This window comes from Trematomus bernacchii, unplaced genomic scaffold, assembly GCF_902827165.1.
Source record: "Trematomus bernacchii unplaced genomic scaffold, fTreBer1.1, whole genome shotgun sequence".
Taxonomy (NCBI): Eukaryota; Metazoa; Chordata; class Actinopteri; order Perciformes; family Nototheniidae; genus Trematomus; species Trematomus bernacchii.
The window spans coordinates 2,284,568-2,299,795 of NW_022987531.1; the positions used below are offsets into that span (position 1 = coordinate 2,284,568).

Consider the following 15,228-nt stretch of genomic DNA (forward strand, 5'->3'; position numbering starts at 1 on the left):
CCCGCCCGTGATTAGTAATTCCCCTAATCTCTTCATTTTGTCTTATGTATTGAGCCAATGGTTCCAAGTATAGTGCGAAGAGTAGCGGTGACCATGCACAGCCTTGTCTCGAGCCTCTTTCGAGGGTAATGCTATTTGACAAATATCCATTAACTTTCATTCTAGCAGTGGGCTTGTTATATAATGCCTGTACAGTTTTAATAATTGTGTCATGTATACCAAATCTATGTAGAACTCGATGGAGAAAATCCCAATTTAACGAGTCAAAAGCCTATTCAGCATCCACGCTTATCACTTTAAGTATATTTTGATGCTAATACTTTATACTTTAGTAAACATTTTAATGTAGGACATTTACTTGTAACATAGTATTCCTACACTATGGTACTTCTACTTTTACTTAAGTACAAGATCTGAGTACCTCTAGATCTGAGATGAATATAGGAAGTTACTCAATAGCAACTCCTCATGCATGTGATAACAAAATAAATTCCAAGGCCACTTCCAAGCGCTGCTGTGCATAGCTGATGAAGCAGGATCGGCACCACATGTTATAGTCATTGCATACAATTGTTGTTATAATCCCTTCAGAGGTCATACAGAGAGACTGATGGGATGTTTTGGTCCGTTACCATGAAGAGAAGCTTCTCCTCTTCTTACATTTTCAAAGCACAGAATGCACTTTGCACATTCTCGATAAGGCTAACCCTCTGGGCCTGGCTGAAGCCTGCTGTAAGAGATTCTGTGTATAGTGTATCAGCTCTGGGATTAATGTGCTGAAGTTGGTCGCCTGCTACACTAGCATGTTGCCAAATGCATACTTCTCTGTCCAAACGACATATGCCAGTTGGAGACCATTCCAGCATTACATTAATTCATTTCAGGAAGCTGTGACCCCTCAAAGATTCAATGTAGATTTCTTGCGCAATGGTCATTGTTATGTTTAAGAATCTTCTATTGTATGTCTAATGAGCCTTATTACCACATTGTGGACTTCAACACACTGGTGCATGCCAGTCAAAGCCTTAAAAATATACCTATGTATACGACATCTCTTTTAATGAGAAAAAATTATATAATATATAATTGTTATTGTTAACCTCTTAAGCCCGGCGATCCCCCCATTGGACCCCTCCCACTTTTTTTTTTTTAGATAATGTCTCAGGGCTTCTTAAATTTATGAAACTATTAATGTGTAGCACCAGATTAACGGTAATAATCTCAGCTAACTGAAGATATGAACCATGTTTAGCTAAAAGAAACACAAGAGTAATACCAAGCCTTAGAATTAGCATTTTGCGAAAAAATGCTAACTAATGCTAACGGAGTTTTGCACAGCACTCACTCTCAAAATGCCCTTATTACTTATCGTAACTGCACAAACAAGATATCCGATTAAAGCTGAGACTCCACATATTCCATACATGTAGTGTCATCACTGTACGACCCCGAATTTGCGGAGCTTTCAGCCAGAAAAGAGAAAGTAAACAACATCCGGTTTCAAAAATATTACAATAATTACATCTTACCTTTTTTGATTTGTGATCAAAAGTTGTGTTCAACGGAATAAAAACGCCGCTCAAGGTTAATCCAATGTGTCTGTGTCACGTAGAATTTTTTACTGATAATACATCATCATATTTATGGCAATAAACTGGGTATAAAGTTTTGCAGTCAAGGCTTGTACTTTCAGATGTGCTTCGTTTGTTTCTCTATTACCTCCGCAATGTTTACGTAGATTTTGGAACTGCCCATCGGATTCTATTGGATCTAATGGTTAAGAAAAAGGTGTAAATCACTCAAATCGACCAATGGGTTCCATAGATATGGTCCTGCGTAAAGTATAAATTGTGAATGCCAGCGGCACACACACTACGCACCACACTCTACGCAGTGTTTAGTACGTAAACAAGAGGAATTGCAGCAGCACCCAGAGCGCAGAGCGGACAGCAGATAACGGAGCAGACTACAAGATTGGCGTTTAGGACTTTTGCTATACTTGCTATACTTGTAATAATGGCTTGCAGGAAAGAGATGCTTACGACTTCACAGGCAATGGAAATGGTGACTAATGCTGACAGCGATGCAGACATGTTACCTGTTGATTCTGAGTCAGACGACGAGGACCTCTTGCAGCCAGAACGGAACCCGGAGCGTTGTGACTCTGATGATGAAATTCCACCACGGGAAAGGTATGTAATCTCTCTGTTTTTATCTATTACTTAGTTATTTGGTGTACGATTATTCATATAGTTAATAAATAATTAAGAGGTAATAGAGAAACAAACGAAGCACATCTGAAAGTACAAGCCTTGACTGCAAAACTTTATACCCAGTTTATTGCCATAAATATGATGATGTATTATCAGTAAAAACTTCTACGTGACACAGACACATTGGATTAACCTTGAGCAGCGTTTTTATTCCGTTGAACACAACTTTTGATCGCAAATCAAAAAAGGTAAGATGTAATTATTGTAATATTTTTGAAACCGGATGTTGTTTACTTTCTCTTTTCTGGCTGAAAGCTCCGCAAATTCGGGGTCGTACAGTGATGACACTACATGTATGGAATATGTGGAGTCTCAGCTTTAATCGGATATCTTGTTTGTGCAGTTACGATAAGTAATAAGGGCATTTTGAGAGTGAGTGCTGTGCAAAACTCCGTTAGCATTAGTTAGCATTTTTTCGCAAAATGCTAATTCTAAGGCTTGGTATTACTCTTGTGTTTCTTTTAGCTAAAAATGGTTCATATCTTCAGTTAGCTGAGATTATTACCGTTAATCTGGTGCTACACATTAATAGTTTCATAAATTTAAGAAGCCGTGAGACATTATCTAAAAAAAAAAAAGTGTTTCTTTTCAAAGTGATGGGGATGAAATGGCTCTATAGTCACTAAATGGGTTTCATTCACACACTCAAAATGGCATGTTTACTGCCAAGGAAACAGGAATTACAGGAATTAATCTAATCTCTTTGTTTTTCCACATTTCTTTTCATAGTGATGGAGATGAGGATGCAATGGCTTCACCACTGCCTACTTTCACCCAGACCACACCTGCCACACCTGCCTCACCATCACATTCCTCCAGAAAGAGATCTGCACCAGTATTGGCCACTCAGCCTGCATCCAAAAAGCACTCACTTACCATCGTCTGGTTTCTACCAGCTTTCTGCAGCGTCAGATGCATCTGTAAACCAAAGGAAGCGTGGCCGAGGTGGGGCTCCCGCTCCAAAGCCAGGAAAAGGAAAAGCATCAGATAAATGTGTAAAACGCAGGAAGCGTGGCCAAGGTTCTTCCTCTTCCAGAATGACAGAAGAAGAACTCGGGTGGCACAACAGAGAGGAGAATGACCAAACACCAGAGCCACTGAATTTCACACCAGCCAGGGTCCCAGGCCCAGCGCTCGACCCCACTGTAGCATGGTCTCCCCTCTCCATTTTCAGACTTTTTTTTAGCGCTTCAGTGGTTCATACAATCATTTCCAACACGAACGCCAACGCCCTGAAAAGACTGCAGGCTGGAAAGAAGCATGTTTGGAAAATGCTGACTGTGAGGGATTTCTATGTTTTCCTGTCCATTATAATTTTCTCAGGCCTCGTCACCGTTCCCAACCGATCGGACTACTGGAGGAAGAAATGGCCATATAACTTCAATTTCCCAGGTGATTCCACAAGGAGCTGCACAAGATGACGAGTGACCCCAGCAGGACAAAGCCACACACACAGAAGACTTTCAGGGAGCAGCTTGCTGCAGAAATGTTGGAATTTGGAACACCTCCACCCCCCCCCCCCCCCCCCACCACCACTCACATGCGGGCCCAAGTTTTATGGGAAAGATGTCCGGATCAGGAAGAACTGCAGGAACTGCCATGATGCTGGCAAAAAGAAGGTGAAGACAGCTGTGTACTGCAGGAAGTGTGAGGTCCCCTCTGTGCTTCACTTCCAAAAAAAATTGTTACGAGGAATGGCATGCTAAATTGTAAAGTTTTAAATAAATCTGCTCCAGTTGGAGTCAAACTTCATTTTGTATATTTTTTTTATTTTTTTATTTTTTTTTACAACAGTTGTATTTGGATGGAATGAATACCTATAGTGATAATTCAAAGTAATAAAATGATTTTTACAGTGAAAAAGGTCAAATGGAACTGATGGTTCCCAAATTACCCAGAGGTGAGTCCGCCTGGACTTTATTTTTCTAAATCTCTCTAAAAAGGTCAAATTTATCTTGTTTTGCATCAATCTTGATACAGGGTACTTATTATATTTTGTACTTTGGATTCCTAAAGCTTTTAGTCTACTAACCCATCATCCAAGGGTGGTTTTCACTATCTGTAATGGGGTTTTTTTAGGCGGAGATAGAATTTACATGTTTTTACTATGTTCCATATGAATTTATTTTAAAATAAAAACATCTATATTGATTTCTGACACTTCTTCATCCAACTCACAGATGTAACCTTGCTTTGAGAAAAAAGATTATTAATTTCCCCCTTTTAGAAGTGAAGATATAGTCTTTGTTGTGGAAGTGGCATTTTCAAGCCTGAAAGCTGAAAAACAGGCTCAGGGCTTAACAGGTTAAGATATAACTTCAAAATGTCATTGTAGCTGCCAATATGCGCATACATTTTATTAAAAAGGCTGTGTTTGTAAATTCACGGCCAGTCATGTTTTAAATACCGATATTCTGTCTATAGTGCAATAATAATGACTGGTGGTGACAGATTGATATTTCTGTTTACACGTAAATGAACTCTCAACAGTGCAGCCTCCTCATGGTTTTTTGAAACATTTCAACCTTATTTCCAACTACTTTTATGCAGTGAAAATTACTTGCAGAGATTGTTAACTGTCACCAGTTACCAATAATGCTTTGGCCACATATTTTCACATCAATTTGAAATAATAGAAGGTTTCACTCTACAATACTTCAACCTTTTAGTGGATGGTTTATCATTTAGAACATTGTTGTCCATTCTTGTGTGATGCAAAACAACCTCTTTTTCATCCAGTGGGAATACTGTAGCTGGATTTGCTCTTTTTTACAAGTTGGAAGTCCAAGTCGGTTTTTTTTCAGGCAGGAAGTATTTTCGAGTTTTGAGTTCTCAACTGACCATTGCCATTTTAAGAAACAAACCCAGACATATCTGCTCAGATACTGCAAATATAATTCCCACCTTCAAATACTTGATAACCACAAATATCCTCAACTTAGTAAAGGCCTTCATGGACCAGTAGTATGAGTCTGGACAGGTACAAATTATATTCAGCAACCTTCAAGTAGCCATTTTATCAGAATGGATCTTAGTTCTCGGAATGTGATTAATACCAATTCAAGAAGACTTGCTATCAGCACTGATTGAAATAAATCATAACTTCGGTTATTAATCTTTATCAAGGATAGCTTATTCTATTTAAGTACAACATCTTGCTCAGTATGCCGTCTAATGTTCTTTTCAATGTCAGATCTATACATTTTTGGCAATATGCACCAAGGTAATGAAATAACATTTTAGAGCTTGATGATCATAATCTAATCCCGTGTAATTTATTGATTGAAATTCAATCATTGCAAATGGTACTGTGTAATTGATATGACCTCTGTGAAATGGAGGGAAGATTAACCATCAGCAGAGCCTGTCAGCATGAGGTGTTCAGCTCAGAAGCCCTGATAGATCTGGTGATTTAGTGATAATGAAACACCGCTTACCCTCTGCCAGTAGAATACAGATGTGCTACAACCGTCTTCCTACAACATACATGGGCGCGTTATTGACCCAACGGCTTCATGAAGACAACCAGTGACCTTGACAATGCTGAAACTTCCAGCACCCTCACTTTACAGCAAACAGAAATTCATAAACAGTCATGAGAGCTGCAAATGTATCCATCATGGAAGACTCACTGGGACACAGATGGGCTGCTTGAACTCTCTGGAAAGATTGACGTTTTGCTTAATGTGCAGATACAGTATACTAACAAAATAGAGCTATAATGACACGTCAGCAAATGTGTTAATTCAGGCTAAGATTACTTCCTGCTCATGTTCCTGTGGTGCTCAGTATAAAACCCTGGCAGCATTACAGCTTTGTTAAAATAACAAAGCAAGATTTCACAGCTAAGCTTGTTATTTGAAATAAAGAGAAAAAAATAAAGATGTCGCTGTCACTGCCATATAAAGTATTATCTGGTGAATAAACATCGAAGTGGAGCGGACCACACATTTTGCAAGGGAGCTACAATTCAGGAACAACAATAGTCAAGGAAAAGATGCAGGGAGAAAAACACTTCAGAAAATAGAGATACAGTCCAACAACCACTTATGTATGTATATGTTATTTCCTTAAAAAAAAAAACAATAATAACTGATTGAGTGCTTGCCTTGTTTTTCTTGCTTTGTCTGTTAGCTTGTTTCTTCTGTTAAAGGTGGGGTAGGTAAGTTTGAGAAACCGGCTCGAGATACACTTTTTGTTATATTCCATGGAATGCTCTTAACATCCTGATAGCAATGAATATCTTAAGTGCTTTGACGAAAAATCCATACAAAAATGTCATGTTTTTTTAAATTTTTTTTTTTAATATATATCTGTTGTAATTTATTGTCTTTTATTGTGATTGTAGTAATGTGTTTTTATTACATGTACAGCACTTTGGCTCGACCAAAAATCGCTTTTAAATGTGCTTTATAAATAAAACTTGATTTGATCTGTGGAAGCCGTAGTACTGTAAAAAGCACGACCAATCATTTTAGCCGGCCCGGCTAAAATAACTGGATGGCGTACCTGCCTGTCAGCCTTCCATCTGTGCACAAACTTATCTCGTGCCCTCATTGGTCATGTGCGCGTTCGTGTGTGTTGGAGGAGGGGCTCTGTAAGGAAGTGGCAGATTTTTTCCGGCTGTGTATTTTCAAATTCTAGCGCACTCGAGCTGGTTTCTCCAAAATTACCTACCCCACCTTTAAGTTCTTGGTTGCGTTCGAATACTCCAAAAAAACAGCTCCTAAGTTCTAACCCTATCGTCTATTCCTTGACCTCGGAGTGAAACGTCATGGGGTTAAGGGATAGTGGATAGGAGAATTCAAAAGGATTTAGGAGAAGAGACTGCGGCACTTTAGAGAATCCGACTGCACTTTCACTATCCGACGTGTTTATGATGCGCCAGCAGAGGTCATAAATGTGCGCCTGCTGCTGTGGGGAAACTATGGAAACTACAGTTTTCTATACAGCGGACTACAACATGGATGTTTAATAAGAACGAGGGACTACTGTAAACTCATCTAGAGACTCTGCACCGTGCTCTGATGCTGTTGTTTTATGCTTTATGAACGGGGACAACAGAGAAACATATTCTTCATGACCAAAGTTGAAATTGAAATAAAAAAGGAAAGTGAAACTTATGCTCGTCACCCTCTCCCTCCGGTCCACATTAATACAAATGATCCCAATACATATGATTGTATGAAAAGATCTTAAAATCAATACAAATGTATTTATTATAAACGTTAGTCCTTAACATCTATCACTGTGTATATCACCATTCAAACATCTTTTAAAAGTTGAACAAACCCCACACAGCTCAGTAAAGACTGTGAAATGTTGACTTTATTTGATCATTTCAGTAAAAACTAACGTTCATATTTCTCTTTTTGATTATAATACTGATGAACGTTCAAAACAAAGCACTTTGGCAACTTACCACATACGTTTTAAAATGCTTAATAAGCACCGTAACTTTCATGATATCATTTCTCGTTCATAATCGGTTGTTTCCGTGAACGGCCGACTGTTGTGTGACGGCAAATGCTGCGGCCGCAAGGCATTGTGGGGCAGCATTTTCTCCTCTCCTTTCGGTTAGGGAGGTCCAGTGGTTCCTAGGCTAAAGGAGGTTATAAAGGAAGTTTGAAACCTCCTTTCCTTTTAATTTAGAGAATTCGAACGGCACTTATCATGGCTGCCACTGAGGGACTTCCGGGTCATTTCACTCCGTTAGGAAGGTTCCTAAGCTAAATGGACTATTCGAATGCAACCCTTGTATACCTTGAATTCAGTTTACAAATCTAACTAAATTCTAACCAAAAGTCATTTTGACACCATTTTTCATTTCAGACAGGAAGCAGGTTGCACATTTGATATTGGCAATCTTCAATATTCTCAGTTTAAATTAAACTGTTATGTTCAACAGAAGCTGGTTAGCAAGTCAAGCTACCGTTAGCTTTATGCATTTGATGCAAATGCAGTCTCTATCTCTTGTTTTCAGCTGATTTAACATGAACCTTTGACAAAAACTCTTAAATAACTATTTGCATATTACAATAGAATAGTCATTTGGGAATGACTCCCAAAACGAATAACCATTGGAGGGTAGCCTAACAAAGACAGGCATATGGTGTGAATCAGTCACAGTTTTAAACTGAAAATGACATGGTCATGTTCAGGAAAAGATCATGGTATGTTTGATGCAAAACTTAGGTTATGTGACGCAGAGATGGAGTACTCGAGTCGGACTCGAGTGCCGATTTTCGGGATTCATGACTCGACTCGGACTCGCGCACTGATTGACGCGGACTCGACTCGGACTCGTGAATTCTCGCGCACGATGACTCGTGAATCTTTAGCCCACGATGACTCGGACTCATGCATTTTTCACCCACGATGACTCGGACTCGACTTGTACATTGACGCTCCGAGTTGGACTCGGATTCGAGCAAGTTTTGTCTCGAGTCAGATGTACTCTGTCCTGGCGTGTGCACCTGCAAGGTGAGTTCAGGTACTGGGTGCGCCCCCGCTATTCCAGTCTAGAGATGTCCAGAGACACACCCCGCATCGGGCTGTATGCTTTCACAGATTTTGCTTCGACATTGGGAAAGAGCAGCGCAAAATGCTCGTTATGTGGAAAAAAGATTGAAGAGAAGGCTGCATAACACATTACTCTAAGGATCGAGTTCAGACATGTAGGTAGGCTCTTGAACACTATCAGAGTAACGTGATCTAATCAATAAATAAAGATTCAGCCGATAACACGAAAGCACATGGCTACTTAACATGCAGAATGTCGTCATTTTGCATGCTAAGTAGCCATGTGCTTTCTGGGGCTTAATCTTTATTGATATAATTAAAACATTCACTATAATAATTGTAGCATCCCCGGCTGAATGATGGTCGGACTCTGATGGTATCTGTTTATTGCACACCCTTGCTTGTATACAATCATTACCAACGTAAGAACGTATGCCCTTATCAGCCAGGTGCTAAAAACCGAATGTAACTATTTAGCATATGTTAATTTATTCGTCATCTATCCGTCATTATACATGTGTGTTTACACTGCTCCGTTGTCCATTGACTACCGGTAAAAGTTCCTTCAAAATAAGAGTCCCGATCTTATTACTATCGAAATAAAAGTGCAAAACGAAAACTTTACCATAAGAAAATATTGGCATACAAATATAATCACTTCTCTAAAAGGTAACTAATTTTAAATATAGTTAGACATATTAAAGGTCATTTACAATAATAAAAATAATAATATTAATATTAGTAATAAGCTTTATATTTGTATAGCACCTTTTATACAAGAATTGTAGCCAAACTCGCTTCACAGCAGTTCAATAGACAGATTAGTATACAATGACAGGATAAAAGCAATGTAGAGGAGCAGCTACATTTTAACAAATATATCCACTAAGATTAATACATGAAGACTTGTGACTCGGACTTGACTTGGACTCTTCTTAGGTGACTCGGACTTGGACTCGACTCGGATACTCCTTGGGTGACTTGGACTTGGACTCGGACTCGAACACAGGTAATGATGACTCGGACTCGACTCGGACACTCCTTGGGTGACTCAGACTTGGACTTGGACTCGACTACGACTCTCCCTAGGTGACTCGGACTTGGACTCGGACTCGAAAAGTGAGGACTCGAGAGTGACTTGGACTCGTGAATTGGTGACTTGACTACAACACTGATGTGATGTAGTTATGGTTATGGTAGCTAAACTGGACAGCAAGAAATTATCCAAGGAAAGTATTCCATACAACCCTCCTTGGATTTACAATAATCTGGTTATCCTAACTGTACATATTTTTTGTTAAACAGCCACAGGGAAGAAGGGATATATTTATGATTTAAATCAAACGTAACTGCTCTCCTCTGCATTCATTAATCAACCCACATTTACATACCCATGCAGTAGCATTGGCTTCATTTCTCATTAAGTTTCTCTAAGTAGAGGCTTATTAAGTATCACCTCACTGCATACAAGATAGTGACGGTTTTATGGCACTGGTTACAGCATGCATGGATAACATTTTATTGAAGCCTATTACAGGCAGATTAAAGGCTTACAGAAGGCTTTACTTTCCTTAACTGCAGAGACATGACTTACTCCTGTATAGAAATCTATTTCACGTCAGCTTTTTTTATTGATCGTCACTAGAAAGATTAAATTATTATTACATGTCTGCATTTTAAAGCATAATCAAAGGGAACATTTCAATGTGGATAAGTTATTACCTTTAAGATTATTGTATATTTCTTAAAGAGAAGATCAATTGTACTTTGGTACATATTAAATGACTCAGAGTTTTAAGGATGTTCATTAAAATACATTTGGGATTTTGTAAAGAGTATTGTTTTCTTCATGCAGTTTGAAGTTTGTAAGAACTGTGAGCTTTCTGAAGATCATATTTCAACACAAAACAAAACAAAACTGACATAGGACTCCAAGAGCTTTGGCACATTGATTTTGAAGAGTGATCTTAAATTTGACCTCTTCTGACAAGTTCACTGGTATCTCGTGCGAACGAGAAAGTATCTCGTGCGCACGAAAAAGTATCTCGTGCGCACGAAAAAGTATCTATTAATAAAGCGTGGCCTCGTTTTATTTAAATTGAGGCCACGAATTACATCTCGTGCGCACGAATTAATAAAACGTGGCCTCGTTTTATTTTATTTTCTCTGTATGAACCCTCCAGGGCTCCGTAGTTTTTTTACTTCATTAAAAGTAATTCTTAGCTAAATATATATATTTTTTTATAATTTGATATTACGTTTGCATGAGGAGTCGATTTCCCTGCTGTGGATGACAAATGTGGCAGATGTTCCCTATTTAGAAGTGTAGCATTGTTTGGCACAGAATTGTAAGTCTTTAACTATAAAGGAGTTTATAATTATGTGACTCTAATGAGAACATTTAGAGCATGCATGCATTTGTTCTGCTAATCCTTTTACTGATGTTCCCTTCTGGCTGCTGGTGCCCTGTCCATTCCAGTATCCACAATATTTATTTTCTCATTGGACAATTCAGCACCTCACAAAATACATTCAAAAGTCTAGGACAGGATGAATAGGAACACAGAATACCATTAAGGCTTTTAAAAGACTGTTGGCACTCACATGAACAAAGGCTTCAAGTGACTGGTCAAAGAAGTCAGCAGGGCTGCCACAGATGAGAAGTTCTTGCACCCTGTTGTTCCTATCACGCTATATTTAAGGTAAAGTCCAATTGCCATATCAAGTCCGCACATTTCCATCCAAGATTCTCAAGGTTCCACTGATATTTGAACTCCTATCCCTGGATTCAAAGTCCAGAGTGCTGACCATTACACCATGGAACCCTTCACACTATGTTCTTGGAGGCGAAATTACAAACTCAGCGGGCCTGCCACAGACGTTTTTGTAAGAAGTTTTTGCAAAACTGCTGATGGTACCCCATAAAGCCCAATGGCCCTGATCTCCTCATCAGCCGGACACACCTTCCCTGGACGAAAAACTGCTGGCCAGATATAGAACACTACATTTCCCAAGCACACATTTGGCAAGGTTAAGTGCTAGCGATGCAGCTGACAGCCGTTACAAAACCTTTCCCGATTTATTCAAGTGGCTAAACCGTCGTTATAAAAGACATCAAATATGCCTTGCAGTTCATAACATCCCCCAATTCACTAGCCTCTGAAAGGTGCCAGGAGCATTACACATACCAAAAGGCATTACTCTGCATTGTTTTTCTCCGGAGGTGATGGTGGAATTAGCTAGTAAGTGAGCCTTCTGAGAGTTGCACAGTGCAGACCAGTACACAAGGAGTACACTGGAGAGCTACGAATGGAGGTCAGTCACTGTAGATTTACTGGAAGCTACGGCTGGAAAATTGACATAAAGAATTGCTAAGACAGCATAGTGACACAGCATCTGCCCAAACCAACTCTGAAGTCCTGTCCCCTAAACTTCTCGTATTACCCACAGAAAGCCGGTCAAACGGCTTCAAGTTACTGGTCAAAGAAGTCAGCAGGGCTGCCACAGAAGATACATTTTCCTTTCACACTATACTAAATCTGACCATTACACCATGGAACCCTCCACACTATGTTCCTGGAGGCGAAATAACACATTCAGTGGACCACACAGAAGTTGTAATACGGTTTTGCAAAACTGATGATGGTAGCCCGTAAGGCAGCAATGGCCCTGATCTCCTCATCAGCCGGACACACCTTCCCTCGACGAAAACTGATGGCCAAATAATGAACACTACCTTTTCCAGGCAAGTTAAGTGTTAGCGATGCAGCTGACAGCCGTTAGAAAATGTTTCTCGATTAATTCAAGTGGCTTAACCGTCGTTATAATACACACACCGTCGTTATGATACACAATGTTGTTCAGAAAGACTTCTAGTTCATAACATCCCCCAGTACAATATTCACTAGCCTCTGAAATGTGCCAGGAACATTACACATACCAGAAGGTATTACTCTGCATTGATTTTTTCTGGAGGTGATGGTGGAATTAGCTAATAAGTGAGCTTTGTTAGCTTCTGATCTCTCTATTAACTTCTCATATTTGCTGAGAGTTGCACAGTGTAGACCAGTACACAAGGAGTACACTGGAGAGTTACGAATGGATGTCAGTCACTGAAGATTTATTGGAAGCTACGGCTGGAAAATTGACATAAAAGATTGCGTAGTGACACAGCATCTGCCCAAACCAACTCTGAAGTCCTGTCCCCTAAACTTCTCGTATTACCCACAGAAAGCCGGTCAAACGGCTTCAAGTGACTGGTCAAAGAAGTCAGCAGAGCAGCCACAGAAGAAACGTGTTTTCACCCCGTTGTTCCTATCACGCTATACTTAATGTAATCCAATCAAGTCTGTACATTTTCCTTCTCAAGGTTCCACCAAGATTTGAACTTGGATTCCTGGAATCAAAGTCCAGAGTGCTGACCATTACACCATGGAACCATGCACACTATGTTCTTGGAGGCGAAATAACAAATTCAGTGGACCACATAAAAGTTTTTTGTAATACGTTTTTGCAAAACTGCTGATGGTAGCCCGTAAGGCAGCAATGGCCCTGATCTCCTCATCAGACGAAAAACTGCTGGCCAGATAGAGCAAACTACCTCTTTGAAGCACATATTTGGCACATCATCCCTACCCTCCGTCCCCCCCGATGGCTACCGGTCCTGCATCGGACTCTCTCCATGCACTAGCCCCTTAATATCTCACCGTCCTCCTGCATACCTACACCCCTTCCGACAACTGCGGTCCTCTGATACCGGTCTGCTCTCCATCCCCCGCTCCAAACAAAACACTTTTGTCAACAGAGCCTTCAGCATCGCTGCCCCCACTCTCTTGAAATCAGGACCACTGACTCTGTGGACATTTTCAGAAAAACAACCAAAACACATCTGTTCTCTCCTCTACATTTTTGTGACCAGAATTTGTTTATTTCAGTTTTTTATCCTCTTATTTTCTAGTCCCTGTTGTTTTCCTTCTTATCCCCCCCACGGCCCCTGGTCCTATTGTAGATTATCGTTGGGTTTCATGAAAGGCGCTATAAAAAGCCAAGTTATTTTTATTTATTTGTCTTTGAGGTTTGTAAGTGTGCACAAGCCGGATTTAACTCTCATAACTGGACAAATGTGTAAACTGCTTGTTTCAACTGGATGATTGCCACTAGTTCATGAGGACTTACTTGTTACTGAGACATCATTATAACCATAATCCACGCCCCTGAAATTACCAAAAAGGCTGCCATTTGTGGGAGGTTTACAATCACCCAAATCTAGCAAAAGAATAGGAAGAACTATAAGCAGAGGAGAAGCTAGTTGTGCTGTCCGAAATCATCAGACAAAAACATAAAAAATGCAGCAGTGTCAGTAATTGTTGTGAACAATCAGAACTAGATTGTTCTGTGGTTCGTATCCTTCTAGACTGTCATCTACTGGATCGTTACAAGAGTATTTATGACAAACTACTTCCATCAAGCTTTGGCACATAGATGAAGTGAGAGTAGAAAAAAAAGAGGGAGAACACTAAACATTGCGGTTGTACTGGGGTTGTCTAACCCACTGATAAGACGTATACCTGATGGTTTTATCTTCCTTGCTTCCTCAAAAAAACATAGTTTTCTATTTTGCATGCATGAAAGAGAACATATGGGACAGGAAAATAGAGAGTTTGTTCAATGTAAGGCCCCTGCACATCCAGGGAATTCAAGGACTAAAAACAGAGACTATATTAATCAGAACAGTTTATCAGTATATTAACATTGCAGCTGCCAGCGTCCAGAGCACTAAAGACAGCAATAAAGAGGGACGCTATAAAACGAGCCAAACGTTGCATGACTACAAGGAGACGCTTAAGGGGAAAACTGTAGCAATCACAGAGCTTTTACAGGGTGTCCGCGGGGTCTTAAAAAGTATTACAAGTTGAAGATTAAGGCTATATTATAGTATTAAACTGCATTTTCCAAGGTATTAAGAAGGTCCACAGCAACGACAACATGAAACACCCTTTAATTTACTGCAACGACTAGTCGGGAAACCCCCTCAAGGCGGCCCCATGCATAGCGCGCTGTAAAATGCTGCTTCTTATTTTAAGTTTCGTTGCCTTGCTCCGCTCTGGGGGGGGGGGGGGGGGGTCAAAGCTGTCCGGTCCCACATGCTAAGTGCTAGCCAGAAAGTCGCGGCGTTTAAGTCCTGACTCTCCCGATGGCCAATCCGTGCCTCCCCTGACTGCACGTTGCTGACACACACCGCTGCAGTGCAGACTCTCTGCACGGAGGAGCCACGGAGGAGCCACGGAGCAGCAGCGGAGTCCGGGCGATGCTGCTCCTCCAAGGAAGAGACACACGTTCACTAAGCCAAAAAAACTATATCCGGTCACAGAGATCTGCTATTTTAAAATAAAGTCAACCCTAAATATAGTCTATATTAAGAACGAGAAATGTC

The 15,228-nt window shown here is 40.1% G+C and overlaps 1 protein-coding gene and 1 non-coding gene across 2 annotated transcripts in view; one reads left to right on the forward strand and one right to left on the reverse strand.

Annotated features, from left to right (window-relative positions):
• The window catches only part of LOC117476109 (gamma-aminobutyric acid receptor subunit pi), a 108,110-nt gene that overhangs the window by 19,455 nt on the left and 73,427 nt on the right, over window positions 1–15,228 (forward strand). The window lies entirely within an intron of this gene.
• On the reverse strand, window positions 13,163–13,234 carry trnaq-uug. Its single transcript has one exon. It is a non-coding gene; the product is annotated as a tRNA-Gln (tRNA).